This window comes from Lynx canadensis, chromosome C1 (genome assembly GCF_007474595.2).
Source record: "Lynx canadensis isolate LIC74 chromosome C1, mLynCan4.pri.v2, whole genome shotgun sequence".
Lineage (NCBI taxonomy): Eukaryota > Metazoa > Chordata > Mammalia > Carnivora > Felidae > Lynx > Lynx canadensis.
The window spans coordinates 84,648,850-84,667,038 of record NC_044310.1 but is presented as its reverse complement, the minus strand read 5'-3'; the positions used below and the strand labels follow the sequence as shown (position 1 = coordinate 84,667,038).

The following is an 18,189-nucleotide window of genomic DNA, read 5'->3' as shown; positions in this document are numbered from 1 at the left end:
AAGATCAAATTCATATTTTAAGAGAATAATACTGTTGGCTTCAGAACAGACAGGAATAGGAAAAGATTAGGTAGGAAGGTAGGAGATATGAAATGTGAGTGCCTGTGAAAAGAGTTTGTGGGCGCCTGGGTGGTTCACTCGGTTGAGTGTCTGGCTCTTCATTTTTGCTCAGGTCATGATCTCAAGATTTGTGGGATCAAGCCCTACCTCGGGCTCTGTGTTGACGGCATGGAGCCTGCTTGGGATTCTTTCTCTCCCTCTCTCTATGCCCCTGCCCTACCGGCTCGCTCTGTCTCTCTATTTCTCTCTCTTTCTCAAAATAAATAAATAAACTACAAAAAAAAAAAAGTTTAAACATTTGCCAGTGTTCTGAAGAGGGAAAGTCTTCAGGCTTCTTCCTGTCTTTTGGAAGGTCTGAATCCAGAGGTCAAGAAATAGGACAAAATAAGTGGAATAGTACTTACGATGCTAATTTAAATATTTTGTAACCCCAAAGTGATGGCAATAGGAATGGTTTATAAGGGAGGAAACCAAAAAACATTTCAGTGAGCGTTAACTTGGAGAGAAGAATGAGAATTTGTAGGTTCCAAATTAAGTACAAAAGGGAAGCTTAGATTAGAGATTTTGCATTGAAAACCATAGAGAATTAATTTCAAGTAAAATAGTGGCAGGAAGAAAATCAAAGGAAACCAAAGGCAGGAAGTAAATATTTCTTGGATATATATGCGAGAAGAGTTTTCTAGAGCTCTTTTGAATGCAGATCCTGTTAAAAAAAAGTGAATGTTCCCTCTCCTTTTGACTCTTTTCTCTCTCATTCTATGTCCTTCTTTCTTTATGACTTCTCAGACTTCTGAAGGCCAGAAATGGTGTCAGCCTAAGGACAGGGAATTTCCTTTTTCATAATGTATCTCTGGAAGAATCGTTAAAAAATCCTGACCCTCAGATTTATTACATATGAACCAGGCCATCTCAATTCTTCTTACCTTTGACTGTTACTCTCTCACATCACTGGGAAATATGGGCTTTTTTGCATCCTTTCCTTCTCTAGTAGACCCCAGGGTGGGATTTAATTGCTATACACAAGTAACAAACAGGTATGTGAATAGGGGAACTACATAAATCACAAGAGATTCCTGACAATAATTTATTTTCATCGTAGAGTACTCTATATCATTGGGTTGGCAATATACTCATGTCTTTGTTAGGTAATTTGAGCTTTCTGGTTTAGAGGGTAAGTGGGGAAAATGCAATAGGCTTCAAGACAGTCTACAGTGCAGGTGCTTTTCTTACTTGAACCATCCATGGCATTGGACAGACTTGTTCCCTCCTCCTTTCCTTCTTCCCTTGGCCTCTGGGACCCCTGACTCTCTTGATTTACTCTTACCTCCCTGGCATCTCTTTCTTAGTTTTCTTTGCTCGTTCCTTCTCTTTTACACAACCTCTTGAAATTGGAGTGCACCAGGGCTCAGTTGTTGGTGCCTTTTTTTCTCCATTCATCTCTACTCACTCCCCAGGAATCTCATTTAGTCTCATCATAATGCCTTTGATATGCCCAAACTCTGAATTTGTTTGTATCTCCAGGGTAGACTTCTTTTCTGTCTAAGGCTGTTACCTCCACCTGAAACTCACTTCCCTCAGAGAGCTATATGGCTCACTGACTCACCTTTTTCTGGCCTTTGCCAAGATAGCACCTTCCCAGTGAGGCTTCCCTTGACCACGCTACAGATAATTGCCAAAACCTCTCTCTGATTCTACCAATTCCTCTCACCCTGTTCTATTTGTTGCCATAGCTCTTTTCATCTTCTATAATACTGTATATTGCACTTTTTGTTTGTTTGTTTATTACCCATGTTCTTTTACTAGATGACAACTTCTAGATAGTGAAAAGTTCTGTCTGTATTTTTTTTTAATTTTTTTTTAACATTTATTCATTTTTGAAAGGCAGAGAGAGACAGAGCGTGAATGGGGGAGGGGCAGAGAGAGAGGGAGACACAGAAACAGAAGCAGGCTCCAGGCTCCGAGCTATCCCCACAGAGCCCGATGCGGTGCTCGAACTCATGGACCACGAGATCATGACCTGAGCCGAAGTCAGCCACTTAACTGACTGAGCCACCCAAGCACCCTGAAAAGTTCTGTCTGTATTCTAAGTGTTTAGAACAGTCCTGGTACCTGTGGACACTCAACAAATAATTGTTGAATGGTGATGATTATGATCTACTGTTTGTCCATTTGTCTCAGGTGCTTTACAGGTCTACTTAATGGATTTGGAAATCAGCACTCAACACTACTGTACCAAGTAGGCAGTGAAACAGGATTTAATTCTAGGAGTGTCTAGTCTAGTCCCAAAGCTTCATCTCAGTCCACTATATCATCCCATCTCTGTTTTTCCTTAGTTGTAATAGATACCATAGCATGAGGTTTAACCACATATATCATTGTATGCCTAGAATAATATATGATGCATGACAATCAAATTTGATTATTTTGATGATTTGTGGAATTGATTCTTTAAGATTGGACACAGTCTATAGCTATTTTTCCTTGGCAACTTGTTTAAAGATGACACTATGATTTTTCTGTTAGTGAAGTATTGCAGAAAAAAAATTCTACTAACAGAGAGTAGAAATGTGGTTAAACATGTTGCGTTCTCTTTAAGCATCATACAGCTCTTTCAGGTTGAGTTTCCTAGAATTCCAACAACTGATTTAGTGGAAAGAATATTTAAATTGTTCAATTGTTGGACTTTTGGGAATGAAAGAGGCAGCTGTTTTCAGAAAACGGCCTCAAGTTACCTAACAGCCTATCAAAAATAGCCACCAATAAAAAATAACCTATGAATAAACCAAATATATGTAGCAAAATAATCCCCCCAAACCCCAATCAAACACAGTGAAGTTGTTTTATAATTTATTTTCCCTCTCATGTGCACATCACGAGAGAAGTTAATGTTTAACATATTTGGGATGTTATGTTCTAGTTTTCTCTGCTTCAGTTTGTAAATGGACATGAAAATAGTTGGTATCATGAAAAGCATTAGGATCTCTTTAAACCAGGGAAAAGCAAGAGGCTAAACAGCTTGTCATTATCATACCACCAAGGTAAAGGACTGTAGGTGCCCCAGCACAATTAATTCTCTGCCAGTTTACCACTCACACAGATAAACCTTGAGACACTCATTCCCTTGTACAGTGTGCACCATAGAAGAGATGAAAAGGACCGTTCAGTTTGAACTTTAAATGTTGTTTTGAGTCAGAGCCTTTGGTGAAGACCGCTGCCTTATTCACTTTCCTTCCTTTGTTTGCAGTGTAAGGAAGTAGCCCTCCCTTCAGCATTGTTTTTAGGTTGGGGTGTTTTAAAAAATGTTCCACTCTGATACCTACCTTCGCTTGCTGCTTTCACTTTTAGCCAGTTGATTCAATGTAATATTTAAAATAGTCCAACCAAAAAGTGTTACTGAAGTTAAAAGTATCTTGAATGGTGTCATGATATGTGATAGCACATACAAAACTGGGTGTTTAAATGGTCCAGGGTGCTTCTGTGTGTACTCAGCTTTCAGAGTTTGAGAAAGCTCAAACTCAGAAAACTTCTGAGTTAGGAGTTTTCTGAGTTTGAGATTTGCTTTTTGTTTTGAAAAATTTCTTTTTCTTTTTCTTAAGTTTGTGAATGTAGTTGAAAGAGTAATAGATTTTAAGTTTTTTAGCATTTGAGTACTTGGAAATTTGTGCCCTAGATTTGCACAAAGAAATATTGGGTGGGGCTCCTTCAGTTTACTGAAAATTTTGCATTTTCTTTTTACTTCCTCCATAAGTTTGAAGTTTATTTATTTATTTTGGGAGAGAGAGAGAGAGAGAGAGAGAATGTGTGTGAGCAGGGGAGGGGCAGAGAGAGAGAGAGAGGAGAGAGAGAACCCCAAGCAGGCTCTGTGCTCTCAAGGCAGAGCCTGATGCAGTGCTTGATCTCATGAATCATAAGATCATGACCTGAGCCGAAATCAAGAGTCAGATGCTTAACTGACTGAGCCACCCAGGTGCCCCTCCTTCCTCCATAAGTTTGAATTTCAGTTTTTGTTGGTATAGCAAAATAAATACCCTTCTATCTGTTTTGGGATCATAAATGCAAAGAGAGAGGTTGAAATTGATAATTGAGGGGCAATCCTCCCCATAAAGAAGTCACTGATTCATAGTTTGACTAGACTCCCAAATTTAGACATAGGTATTCCCAGTTCTAATATTTAGACCTCAAATACCTGTATTCCCTAAGAGGTTTCAAAGAACAGTTTTGCCATCACAGGAATGTAATTTGGAAATTGGATATTCAATTATAAAGCAGTGTCACTACTAATTGGAAGTTCAGGTATTCTGGGTTCCGAGTATTCATCTATCCATACATCACACATTGGTTAAACGTCTACTGGCTATGTAACTGACATTGTGCTATGTGCTAGAGACAGATGAATAAGACAATGAACGCTTTTTAGTGGAAAAGACAGGAGGTAAACAGAAGACAAGTAAACACTGTGTGAAAAATGCTAGGTCACCAAAGTCAGATTTAGGGCAGAGGGAAGGCCAGAGTTCAGCCAAGTCATTCTAGCAGAGGTGACAGCTGAGCTGAGTGTTTGAGTCTTTTATATTTGGACATTTAGGAGTTAATTAACCAAGAGATCAAGTCAGGGTAGTGGGTGGGGAAGCAAAGGAGAAATTGTACAGTCACAGCTCCTGATTTTCTAGATGGTCATAGACAAAGTGAATAATTTCCTCAGGTACAGATTCCTTAGTGGATGATGGAATGACAAACTTAACAAATTGTCCATGTACACGCTTACAAATCCCCAGTTTATTACTTAAGGTATATGGTGTTCAAAGACTATACATAGGTATTCATATGTATACACATATTATAAATAAATTGATCTATGTATATTTGTTGATGATCCTTAACTAATTCACATACATCAAAATCTTGATTCTCTGCCATTGGAAAGTTAATAAATGTAGGTGGTTTTAGAATCAGAGAGGCATGGGCTTATTTTCCAGATTTTCCACTCACTAGATGAATGAACTTGGAAAAATCACTTCATATCTCAGAGAGTCTGTTTCTTTGTAAACTGATAGTAACAATAGTTGCCATATAATTATTTGCTCAAGGTTAAATGAATATTTAAGTAAAGGTGGTCACAGAGCATATAGTTATGTAATAAATAGTAACTAATTATTATTATTGTTATTACTTAATTATCTTGTTGTATAATAAGAATACTTATTCTTATTGTATAATAAGAATACTTATTGTATAATAAGAATATATTGTATAATAAGAATAGTATTGTATAATAAGAAAGTCTGTTAAATCTTAGGCATGTTATTAATTCTTTCAGTGCTCTCACTATTTGCTGAATGCATCTTTCCACACATATAACCTAGTATTTTAATTGACTTGTTCAGGAGAAAGACCAGAATCTCATTCTTCTCCGTGAACCAAGAAGCTATCAGATATGTTCATTTCTAACATGGGAAACTGAGGCATAGATGGATTGACTAATTTGGGCAGGGATCCAATTCATTAAATGGTAACATTCTCTGTCCAGCAGTCTTTCCATTAGACTGACTATGGAAATCTTAGAAGGCTTGGTCTGATTCTTTGTCATTATGGAAATATGTTATAAGCTTATCCAATTAGGTTGGCTTCTAGGCAGAGCCATCACTCTGAAAGTTAGGGTGCAAGCCAGTTATGTTAAAGTGGATTTACATGGCAAAGCAAGAAATGAGCCAGCTGTCAGTGTGTCTGCCCTTCAGTCCACTTCACCATTACGAATGATGCCTTTGAGGTTTTGCTCAGTGACAGATTGGATTCCAGACAATTGTAATTCTAGCTTGAAGATTTTTTGGAAATAAGTGTTTTGAAAGATGCCAACTCAAAGTTTACTTCTGAAATATTTAATGGGTCTCTCTTTGGAGAGATGGATGTTTTGTAAGGGCCAGTGATTTTTTGCATATGCCTTAGATAGACCTCTTAAAATGGAACTTAAGTGAAACAAAACCAAAAACCCAAACATTTTCATTTGGAAGTTTTAATCTGTTTTAGCACAGTATGAAAAAAAAAAATCTTTGTTCTTTCATCATTAGATACTCCCCTCTCCCCTTCCTCTTCTTTTGGTGAGATTCTAACTGTGGGATTTAGATTGCTTAATGTGTGCCCAGGGCAAAGACTGAAAGAATTGCATTATGCAGTCATGCAGTGGTGTGGGTGGGGTGGGAATTTAAGAGAACACTAAGTTCCAAGAATTACAGTTGCCACAAACAGATCTGTAGGACCTCCCTTAGGGCTGGAGGTTCGTAAGTCCTTATTTCCTGTGAAAATTGAAGGTCGAGGATAGCCCAAATAGTGGCAGAGACAGCTGCCATTTTATGCCCATATTAGTTGTTCATTATCCCTCTTTCAGAAAGAATCTCAGCAACAAAATTGCTCCTTTTAGTATATATCTGATTTTAATCTTGTAACAAAAATATTTTCAGAAGAGAAATTGAAAAACAGTATAAATGAATATTTCCTTCTTTTTAATTTAAAACTTTTACTATTGGAGTACAGTTGACATGTAACGTTATATTCTTTCAGATGTACAACATAGTGATTCAGCAGTTTTATACATCACTCAGGGCTCACCATGATAAGTGTCGTCCCCATACAACGTTATTACAATGTACTGACTATATTCCCTATGCTGTACTTTCCATCGTCTTCATTTATTAATTTTATAAGTGGAAGTTTGTACCTGTTAATCCCCTTCACCTATTTCACCCATACCTCTGGCAGCCACCAGTTTGTTCTCTGTATTTATGAGTGTTTCTGTCTTTGTTGTTGTTGTTAAGTAAAATTCCAAAGAGCAGTCTACTCTGTTCTTCACGGACCTTGGAATTCTTAAAAATGAAATCCTAAGCCATTATGGTACCACAATAGTAATCAGCCCTCTAAAGGCAGTTCTGAATAGGGGAAGAATGGTAACTCAGATGGAAAAGAAGAGTCAAGCCAGATAACTATCTCTGGCTAATTTTGATCAAGGCTTTATTAGCTTACTACGGTTGGCCCCTTTGACATTTGATTTTTATCAAGCTCTATTCTTATTCCCCTGCTTTATTTACATATTGCTTAGAAATGGACAGAAATGAAATAAAAAATCACATCCATTTAGGGTGTGGGGCAGATCTGTTTTCCTTTCTTTGAATTTGCCAAATCTGTGTGTGTGTGTGGAAGCAAGAAGATGGATTTTATGAAGGCTTAATGGAGCAAGTATTAGGTTTCCTGGGGTTATTGAAGGTAGTCTACTTCCAACACAGCAATATAAACACTTTAATTTTTTTGTTGAGTTTTGTGTGACTGCTGGATCTTCTCCCCCTTCCCACAAATCTACCAAGTGCAAATGCACATGCTGACAAATGGAATGCAAACAAATGGTATGCAATGGGTACATGATGGGAGAAACGTACAGAGGGGCTCTTACAGGCCATTACAAATGGTAGCCCCCAAGTGCCAAGTTATTTATAGAGAGGAGGAGCAGTGACTTCTTAACTTAGGGCTCAAAATAAAGAAGGGTTTGTCTACAAAAAAGAATGTAATGATTCAGTTCTGTGCATTTGTTTATTGATGATCACTTTTTCCCCTTACGTCTTGACATTCCACCAAAGCAAACTGTATGATCTTCCCCTCGGGAACCAACTCAGAGCTTAGCTTTATTTACAAGCTTCATTATACTAAAGAGCAAAATGTTCTAGCTGATTGAATAGATATTACATGGCAGCCCGCTGACCTCTGTATTTAGGAGAAATATTCAACTCCTACAGAGAAGTCCTAAATGTTAACTGATTCACAGTTTTTTTCCTCCTTTATTTACTATAGAGCAAACCACTGATTTTCCTTCCTCCCTCCATTCTTTCTTTCCTTCCTTCCTTCCTTCCTTCCTTCCTTCCTTCCTTCCTTCCTTCCTTCCTTCCTTCTCTGTTTCTCTGTTTCTCTCTTTCATATGATGTTTCTCTGTTTCAGGTAAGATCCTGAAATAAACAAAGAACTTTTGACTGATAAGCTGAGCTTCTAAATTTCGCACTTCCATTCTCCTGAAAGGCACCAAGTTCATACCACATTAGAGTTTTACCTTGACAAGGGAATATGGTAGGGTGCAAGGTAGGAGGGAGTCTAATCTACTAATCATTGAGAATGTTGTGATATCAGGTCATGTGCATGTGGGCTCCTAGGCAAATAGGGAGACAACTGAGGAACGAATTCTTTGGCTCTGGGGCTCCAGAAACTGCTAGACACATCCTGAATAGTCAGGAAACTCACCTTGGTATAGGAGACTGATGAAAAGACTTGTACCTTGGTTTGGAAGGCTGATTAATTATTATAGGAGTGGAGAAGTTTTGTGTGTAAGACTTAACTGTCTTGGATTTGAACCTGAAGAAATCTGATCTCAGATCCTGGGTAAGAGCTATAAAAACCAACAGAGTATAGTGCCATTAGTAGCCTAATAAGAAACTCTAAAGAGCGGGGAGGAGAGGAGCTGCTTTATAGAAGAGGCCACCAAAGGAAGAGCGGAGAAGTCTAACAAAAGACTCAGAGTGTGTGGAGCCTCTCCACCCCCACCCCGGGTCAACAAGAATCGGCAAAGATTGGACCTTTAGGAGTGGAGTGCCCTCACAGACTGGAGGCTAAAGAGTCAAAGATTACTGCAACTGTCACTATATTCCTGATGATCTCCCTGGCTCTCTAGGACTGATGTGGCCTGGGGAAGAGCTCTCAGCACACAGTGGTTACTCCAACATCAAAATGTAAATTCAACATTCTACAGAAGATTTTTTTTTCTTTTTTTGAGGAGAAAAACCTGGAATTTTCTAAAGTCATTTTGATACGTATTAAAGTAATAGCTGAGTGTCTTTGTTTCCCACAACAATATCACTGGAGCTTTTATACCTTTCTCTGTCAAAAGCTCTTGGTTCTTTCTGCCAAACCAAGGAGTGCTAACACATTTGAATCTTGTAGCCAACATTCTAGCAGCATGCATAATTAATCCCATATCATGGCCAGTTTTCTTTCTCTTTTTCAAATGTGTACAGAACTCTTGGTTATTACCTGTACCCTCACTCCCAACAACGAAGTCCACGTGCAGCATGCACGCTGTTCTGCTCTCTTGGGCCTTAGGTTTCAGTAGGGAAAGACAGACATGAGAAAAGCAAATGCATGAGCACAGTTTTAGCTGGTGTTAAGTTCTATAGAGAAAACCAAGCAGAACTTTCAGTAGAGTTACTTGTTGGGGGCGGTGGTGGTGATGGGTGGTGAGCTAATTGAGACTAAGCAGTCATGGAAAGCTTCTCTGAGGAGGTAATATTTGAATTATTCCAAGTTGAAAACTCATGGATCTTTATGAATTGGATTCCTTTTTTCATAGTTCTGGACCTTTGAATTTGGCTCAATACTTTGGTTTTTCTCTGCTCTTTCTAAACTAGCCAAACCTTCTTGTGGTTGCCATATAAGCATTTAATAGGTTTGAAAATTGTGCATAGGGGAGAGTTGGTGTCTTTTTAAGAATTATAGTAAATATCTCACAGGTAGGGAAAACTGCATCTGGGTAATGGGTAATAGTTAAAAAATAGCCTCATGACTTTAAATAGCCAGACTTTAGCTATGAGCATAGTTATTTGAGAAATAATAGATTTTTTTTTTTGCCAATGAAAAGTGACTTTGCTTTTAGGAATTTTATATATTTAGACCCATCCCAACATTGTTGGCATGGGAGTTAGGTCTTTTCGATGGCTTCCCAAAGAAGTTACCAAAAAAGTTATCTTGGTCTTTTCAGAATTTAGCGATGTGAAAAGAGAAATGATGTGGGCAATTCCTAAAAATGTTAGAGCCATAGCCTCCTCAGAAAATGTATCCCACCCAATGTCTTCATTGTTAACCCAACTTGCTTGACCTTCCTTTATGTATTTTGACCAGCTACATGGGTAATTGGATTCTGGGGCAAATGTTTCAAGGGTGATAGTTTCCACTCTATAGATTGTGAGGTATCGATGAGCCAGCCAGTGATGCCTTATCTCATTGGTAGGTATCAGTCAGGTGTTGTCCTCATGGCCCCCTTCCTGTGATGCTTCAGGAGACATCCATTAGGGAGAGGATCCAGGGGTTTAATGCCACTACAGGCTTGCCTGGAGGTCATCCTGTTCTGATCTTTCCTCCTCAAGGAATTACATAAAAATATAGCTCCAAGACAGAAAAAATTTAGAGACCCTTTTAAAGCTTATACTAACTAAAAAATAGTGTTTGAATGAGGCCCTGATGTGGTCAACTGTTTGGTTCATTAATGATTCATTCCCATAGATATTTATAGGGAGGGAGCATGGGTAGGTGGGGAGACCCCAAAGCATGATGCAGGTCTGTCACCTGAAAAAGGAAAGGGGCAAGGAAGTAAGGGTTATTTAGGAAGAATTTCAGACCTCAGTGCCATTTTCAGAAAGTGTTGGATAGGTTAGTGGGGAGTTCCTGGACCAAGGTTGCCCATTAGAGGAGTCCTGCATTGAAACCACCTGCTTCTAGTTCTCTTACTGCTTTTAGTCATCCTGGGAGCAGCCGCAGGAAGCACTGCCTCAGAGTGAACAATGAACATCAAAACAGATCTGAAGGTGTGCACCTAGAGACCAACCATGCCCTCTGAGAGAGGTTTTCTTGAAGGGAGCTCTAAATGGTGCACCCAGGGGCCCCACCGCTGACATGCAGGTGTTTATCATGAACAACTCTTGGTGAGGGAGGATAAGTGAGAGGAAAACAGGTTTGTTTTTTGTTTGTTCGTGTATAAATTAGGAGTGTGGCTGCACACTTGATAAAATTGAAATACCTAAGACATCCACACGGAGACAGGTATACTAGACAGGAGTTGGGAGAAGAAATTTGGGCTGGAAAATCTAATTTTGAAGTCATCATCTTTTATAGACGCTATTTAAAGTCATGGGAATAGAAGAGAACATTTTAGGGGAGAGAATGTAGAGAAAGAAGAAAGTGTCCAAGATTGAGCTCTATGGAAGTCCAGTACTAAGAGGTCAGTACAGGAGGAGAAGCAAGGACACTGGGTAGGAGCAGCCAGAAAGGGAGCTGGAAAGCCAGGAAGGTGTGCAAGATGAGTATTACAAAAGGAAGAACGTGAGACAGTGGCATCGGATGCTGCGTTTTGGGTTAAATTAGGAGAGAATAGAAAAGTGGAGGAGAGAATTGACACTATGGACGTCTATATTTAGTGTCACAGTGAGTTCCCAGGACAGTTTGGAACAGGCTAAAGAGACAGTAACAAATGAAGAAGCGGGGCAACTATGCATTTAAATCTCAAAAAATGGCCGTTTTTGGAAGCAGGGAGGTAGGGCAGTGGCTGGAAGTGGGTATGGAGACGAGAAAGTTCTTGATTTTAATGACTATAGATATTGGAAAATATTTGTCAGCCAGTGGGAATGATACTAATGGAGGGTGAGCCACAGATTTTGTAAGACAAAGGAGGGGTAGTTAATGAAGAAAAGTTGTTGAAAGAGGAGTCTGGGTCCTGAGTGCAGATAGAGGCACTGGCCTTTGCTAAGAGAAGTGGGATGGATAATCACTTGTGGTGTAATGTGTGAAACAGCGTCCTTTTCCAGGGCTCTGCAGTGCCTTGCTCCTTAACTTTCTGTTCATCCAGAGGACACTAGAAGGTAGTCTTCATTCTGTGTGGTTACATGCTCAGCTAGAGATTCTATTACCAGGAGGAAAGACAAATGGGTATTGAAGGACAACTAAGAGTCTTTGACACAAAACTTTCATTAGAGTTATTTCTAGGTACTATACATTTTTGTTGCTATTGTGAATTATATATATTATTTATATATATTAATTTATTTGTATATATGTTTAAAGTTACATTCCACAATTCTTCTCTCAAACACAGATTTTATCATACCACTTCTCTGCCTCCTTTAATTACACAATAAGGTCCAAACCTCTAGCCTGGCAGTCAAAACCTCTGCAACCTGACCCTGCCTACCTGATCTCCACACTCCCCATTTTACTCACTATCCCCTTGCTATGAGATCCACCTGTGAAGTTACTCAGTCCCTCCTTTCCTCCCCAGCTTTAGAACTTCTCACCCTTCCGAGGCCTGCTGAAAGGACACCTCCTCTCTGAAGCCTTCCTAGATTGATAGAACTAATTTTTCTTTCATGTGGCACCATAGCCCGTACCTACTTTGATTATACTGCTTAATAAATTGTAATCTTAAATGTATCTGGAGATCTGTATGCCCAATAGAACATGACATCTACAAGTTCAGCAAGTGTTTTAATCATCTGGTAGTAAATTCCTATTTGATTCTTAATATCAAATGCATAAAATATATTTCTGGGGAATTTTACTTTATAAGCTTATGAAGGCCATTTGATGACATTGGGCCTGCTTCTTTCACAAAAGGTGACAGTACAGCAGTTCTTTTGCATTGGACCTAACACTGTTGAGTATTTGGGTGGAAATGTAGCTGTCCCTGCACTATTACCATTTCTTCTTTGTCTCAAGAGCAGATTTTACCCAAAGACGGGCATATTTGTCAGTTAGGAAGTACTGGGTAGCGAGAGAAGGAAGGGGGTGAAATATACTTCTCTTGAACACATGTCTCTTCTTTCCAGTTTGCCTGGCCTCGAAGGACATAAATGTGGGGTGCTGGAGTGTACACCTTAAATTTTGTTGGACTCTCTATCTCCCTCTCTTTACATTCCTAAAGTTGTATAATTATTTAGCAGTTATTATGTGCCAGCTACTTTTTTTTTTAATTTTGAGAGAGAGTGAAAGCAGGGGAGAGGGGTGGGGGAAGGGAGAGGGAGAGAGCAAGAGAGCGAGAGTGAGAGACAGAGAGAGAGAGAGAGAGAGAGAGAGAATCTTAAGCAGGCTCTGTGCTCAGCATGGAGCTGGATGAGAGGCTAGATCCCATGACCCTGGGATCATGACCTGAGTCAAAATCAAGAGCCAGAAGCTCAACCGACTGGGCCACTCAGGTGCCCCCTGTGCCAGCTGCTTTAAAGTGCTATGACTTTCTAATCTCATTTAATTCTTACAACAGTCCTGTAAGATAGGCACTGTTATTATTTCCATTGGAAATTGAGACCAAAGTGGTAAGGAGACTTTGTGCAAAGTCACACATGCAGCCTATGGCAGAGAGAGCTTTGAATCCTTTTTTGCTTGGATTTAGAAACTGAACTCTAAACACTGTGCTCTGAAAACCTGCCAAGGTTAGTTTGCTCCATGCGTATTTCTGTGAGGAAGGCTAACAGCCCCAAGATAGTGATGGAGTAGATTTAAGAGACACCCATGGTGTGTGACTTAGCAGCAGGGCTCAGGTCAAATTTCAGGAAAGATAAAGAGCTTCTTTCAGTGTTTTCCAGATTCTTCTTTCCTGTAGTCTATTTTTTTTTAATTTTTTTTCAACGTTTATTTATTTTTGGGACAGAGAGAGACAGAGCATGAACGGGGGAGGGCAGAGAGAGAGGGAGACACAGAATCGGAAACAGGCTCCAGGCTCAGAGCCCGACGCGGGGCTCGAACTCACGGACCGCGAGATCGTGACCTGGCTGAAGTCGGACGCTCAACCGACTGCGCCACCTAGGCGCCCCTCCTGTAGTCTATTTTAATGCTGTCCTGCAGCTGTCCAAACCTCACGCAAGGTTTCTTTTTTTCAAAAGACATGATTTGCATACCACACAATTCACCCATGAAAGTGGCTTTTTAGTAGATTTAGAGGTATGCATCCATCATGGCAATCAATTTTAGAACCTATTTATTACTCCAAAAGGAAACCCATACCCCTTAGCCATCACTCACAATCTCCCTGTAGCCACAGCTCTAGGCAACCACTAATCTGTTTTCTGTCTCTAGATTTGTCTATTCTGAACATTTCATATAAATGGAATCATACAATATATGGCTTTTTGTTTCTGACATCTTTTGTTCAGTGTAATTTTTTTAATTAAAAATTTTTTAGTGTTTGTTTACTTTTTTTTAATGTGAAATTTATTGTCAAATTGGTGTCCATACAACACTCAGTGCTCATCCCAACAGGTGCCCTCCTCCTCAATACCCATCACCTACCCTCCCCTTCCCCCCATCAATCCTCAGTTTGTTCTCAGTTTTTAAGTCTCTTATGCTTTGGCTCTCTCCCACTCTAACCTCTTTTTTTTTTTTTTTCCTTCCCCTCCCCCATGGGTTTCTGTTAAGTTTCTCAGCATCCACATAAGAGTGAAAACATATGGTATCTGTCTTTCTCTGTATGGCTTATTTCACTCAGCATAACACTCTCCAGTTCAGTTCATGTTGCTACAAAGGGCCATATTTCATTCTTTCTCATTGCCACGTAGTACTCCATTGTGTATATAAACCACAATTTCTTTATCCATTCATCAGTTGATGGACATTTAAGCTCTTTCCATAATTTGGCTATTGTTGAGAGTGCTGCTATAAACATTGGGGTACAAGTGCCCCTATGCATCAGTACTCCTGTATCCCTTGGGTAAATTCCTAGCAGTGCTATTGCTGGGTCATAGGGTAGGTCTATTTTTAATTTTCTGAGGAACCTCCACACTGCTTTCCAGAGCGGCTGCACCAGTTTGCATTCCCACCGACAGTGCAAGAGGGTTCCCTTTTCTCAAAAATATGGAACGCTTCACGAATTTGTGAGTCATCCTTGCGCAGGGGCCATGCTAATCTTCTCTGTATCGTTCCAACTTTAGTATATGTGCTGCTGAAGCGAGCACAATGTTTGTTTACTTTTGAGAGAGAGAGAGAGAGAGAGCAAGCGAGTGAGTGGGGGAAGTACAGAGAGAGAAGGAGACACAGAATCCAAAGCAGCCTCCAGGCTCTGAGCTGTCAGCACAGAGCCCAACATGGGGCCTGAACTCACGGACCGTGAGATCATGACCTGAGCTGAAGTGGGCTGCTTAACCGATGGAGCCTCCCAGGAGCTCCTCAGTGTAATGTTTTTAAGGTTCATCCATGTTGTATCATATATCGGGACTTCAGATCTTTTTGTGGCCATATAATATCCCACAGTTTGGATATACCACATTGTATTTATCTATTCATCAGTTGATGGACGCTTGGGTTGTTTTCTTTTTAGCTCTTATGAATAATGCTGATGTGAATATCACTGAAGGTTTCTTATTCCATCTGTTCAGTTTTTCTACTCAGAACTTCCACTTGCTCAAATCTAAGTTCAGAGGCAGGAGAATATTAGAACACTCCAATTATCAGAATTTATACTGAGGTGTAGCTGACTAATGTGCTAAGTGCACATTACAAGGGGAGTGTTAGAACTCAAATGAACTTCGAATTGGTGAAATAATTGCAGATAGTTGTTTGTGAAAATGAAGTCTTCCCAGAGTCCTTTTCTCACACTGGCTGCTGCTGCTTACTGTTTTCTCCACACCCACAAAATTCCCAAGGAGGCAGTGTAGCAGTCCCTTCTGAAAAGCTTTGATTCTTTCAACAGTTGTGTGTTTAACCTCCCCTTCATTTTCCTCTGGTCACGTTCTATTTTTCTTCTCTGTAGTGATTGTCCTGGGGCAAATAAAAAGATGTTACTCCGAATTTTGTCATTACTTATAATTGCAATATCTTCATCTCTTCCTACTGCATGATTATCACTTTCTATCTTCTAGCTCACTCATTCTAGAATCATGATTCCAATCATTTGATCCCACCCAGATCTCCAAACCCATTGATCCTACTTCCTTGTCACTGTCACCCTCCTGATGTCTTTTCTGTCTTTTTATTTTGTAACTTTACTTTTTGAAAAAATGTTTATTTTATTGAGAGAGAGAGAGAATGGGAGAGAGAGAGAGAGGCAGGGAGAATTCCAAGTAGGCTGGGCGCTGTCACTGCAGAGCCCAGCTCGGGGCTTGAACTCGTGAACTATTAGATCATGACCTGAGCTGAAACCAAGAGTCGGGCACTTAACCAACTGAGCCACTCAGGTGCCTCCTCTTTTCTATCTTGACCAAGTTTAAATTCCATTTGCAGTCAGTGTAATTACTCCGTTGCATATACCCCCAATTCCTTTGCCTGTTTTTGGCTTCAGTGTTCTTCCTTGCTCAAGCCACCAATTCTGTCTACTACATACCCACACCAATGAATCTGAGAAGAACGAGAGGAAAACAGACAATCTTGCCTGACTGTATAATTTGTCCAATTTTTTTTTTTTTGGGTTTTTTTTTTATTTATTTTTTATTTTTTTATGAAATTTATTGACAAATTGGTTTCCATACAACACCCAGTGCTCATCCCAAAAGGTGCCCTCCTCAATACCCATCACCCACCCTCCCCTCCCTCCCACCCCCCATCAACCCTCAGTTTGTTCTCAGTTTTTAACAGTCTCTTATGCTTTGGCTCTCTCCCACTCTAACGTCCTTTTTTTTTTTTTTTTTTTCCTTCCCCTCCCCCATGGGTTCCTGTTAAGTTTCTCAGGATCCACATAAGAGTGAAACCATATGGTATCTGTCTTTCTCTGTATGGCTTATTTCACTTAGCATTACACTCTCCAGTTCCATCCACGTTGCTACAAAGGGCCATATTTCATTTTTTCTCATTGCCACATAGTATTCCATTGTGTATATAAACCACAATTTCTTTATCCATTCATCAGTTGATGGACATTTAGGCTCTTTCCATAATTTGGCTATTGTTGAGAGTGCTGCTATGAACATTGGGGTACAAGTGCCCCTATGCATCAGTACTCCTGTATCCCTTGGGTAAATTCCTAGCAGTGCTATTGCTGGGTCATAGGGTAGGTCTATTTTTAATTTTCTGAGGAACCTCCACACTGCTTTCCAGAGCGGCTGCACCAATTTGCATTCCCACCAACAGTGCAAGAGGGTTCCCGTTTCTCCACATCCTCTCCAGCATCTATAGTCTCCTGATTTGTTCATTTTGGCCACTCTGACTGGCGTGAGGTGATACCTGAGTGTGGTTTTGATTTGTATTTCCCTGATAAGGAGCGACGCTGAACATCTTTTCATGTGCCTGTTGGCCATCTGGATGTCTTCTTTAGAGAAGTGTCTATTCATGTTTTCTGCCCATTTCTTCACTGGATTATTTGTTTTTCGGGTGTGGAGTTTGGTGAGCTCTTTATAGATTTTAGATACTAGCCCTTTGTCCGATATGTCATTTGCAAATATCTTTTCCCATTCCGTTGGTTGCCTTTTAGTTTTGTTGGTTGTTTCCTTTGCTGTGCAGAAGCTTTTTATCTTCATAAGGTCCCAGTAATTCACTTTTGCTTTTTTTTTTTTTTTTTTTTTATATGAAGTTTATTGACAAATTGGTTTCCATACAACACCCAGTGCTCATCCCAAAAGGTGCCCTCCTCAATACCCATCACCCACCCGCCCCTCCCTCCCACCCCCCATCAACCCTCAGTTTGTTCTCAGTTTTTAACAGTCTCTTATGCTTTGGCTCTCTCCCACTCTAACGTCCTTTTTTTTTTTTTTTTTTTTTTTTTTCCTTCCCCTCCCCCATGGGTTCCTGTTAAGTTTCTCAGGATCCACATAAGAGTGAAACCATATGGTATCTGTCTTTCTCTGTATGGCTTATTTCACTTAGCATCACACTCTCCAGTTCCATCCACGTTGCTACAAAAGGCCATATTTCATTTTTTCTCATTGCCACGTAGTATTCCATTGTGTATATAAACCACAATTTCTTTATCCATTCATCAGTTGATGGACATTTAGGCTCTTTCCATAATTTGGCTATTGTTGAGAGTGCTGCTATGAACATTGGGGTACAAGTGCCCCTATGCATCAGTACTCCTGTATCCCTTGGATAAATTCCTAGCAGTGCTATTGCTGGGTCATAGGGTAGGTCTATTTTTAATTTTCTGAGGAACCTCCACACTGCTTTCCAGAGCGGCTGCACCAATTTGCATTCCCACCAACAGTGCAAGAGGGTTCCCGTTTCTCCACATCCTCTCCAGCATCTATAGTCTCCTGATTTGTTCATTTTGGCCACTCTGACTGGCGTGAGGTGATACCTGAGTGTGGTTTTGATTTGTATTTCCCTGATAAGGAGCGACGCTGAACATCTTTTCATGTGCCTGTTGGCCATCTGGATGTCTTCTTTAGAGAAGTGTCTATTCATGTTTTCTGCCCATTTCTT

The 18,189-nt window shown here is 40.0% G+C and overlaps 1 non-coding gene across 1 annotated transcript; it reads right to left on the bottom strand.

Annotated features, from left to right (window-relative positions):
• Positions 1-14,688: 14,688 nt before the first annotated feature.
• Positions 14,689-14,795, bottom strand: LOC115522504. Its single transcript, XR_003971410.1, has one exon. It is a non-coding gene; the product is annotated as a U6 spliceosomal RNA (small nuclear RNA).
• Between the last annotated feature and the right edge of the window lie 3,394 nt (positions 14,796-18,189).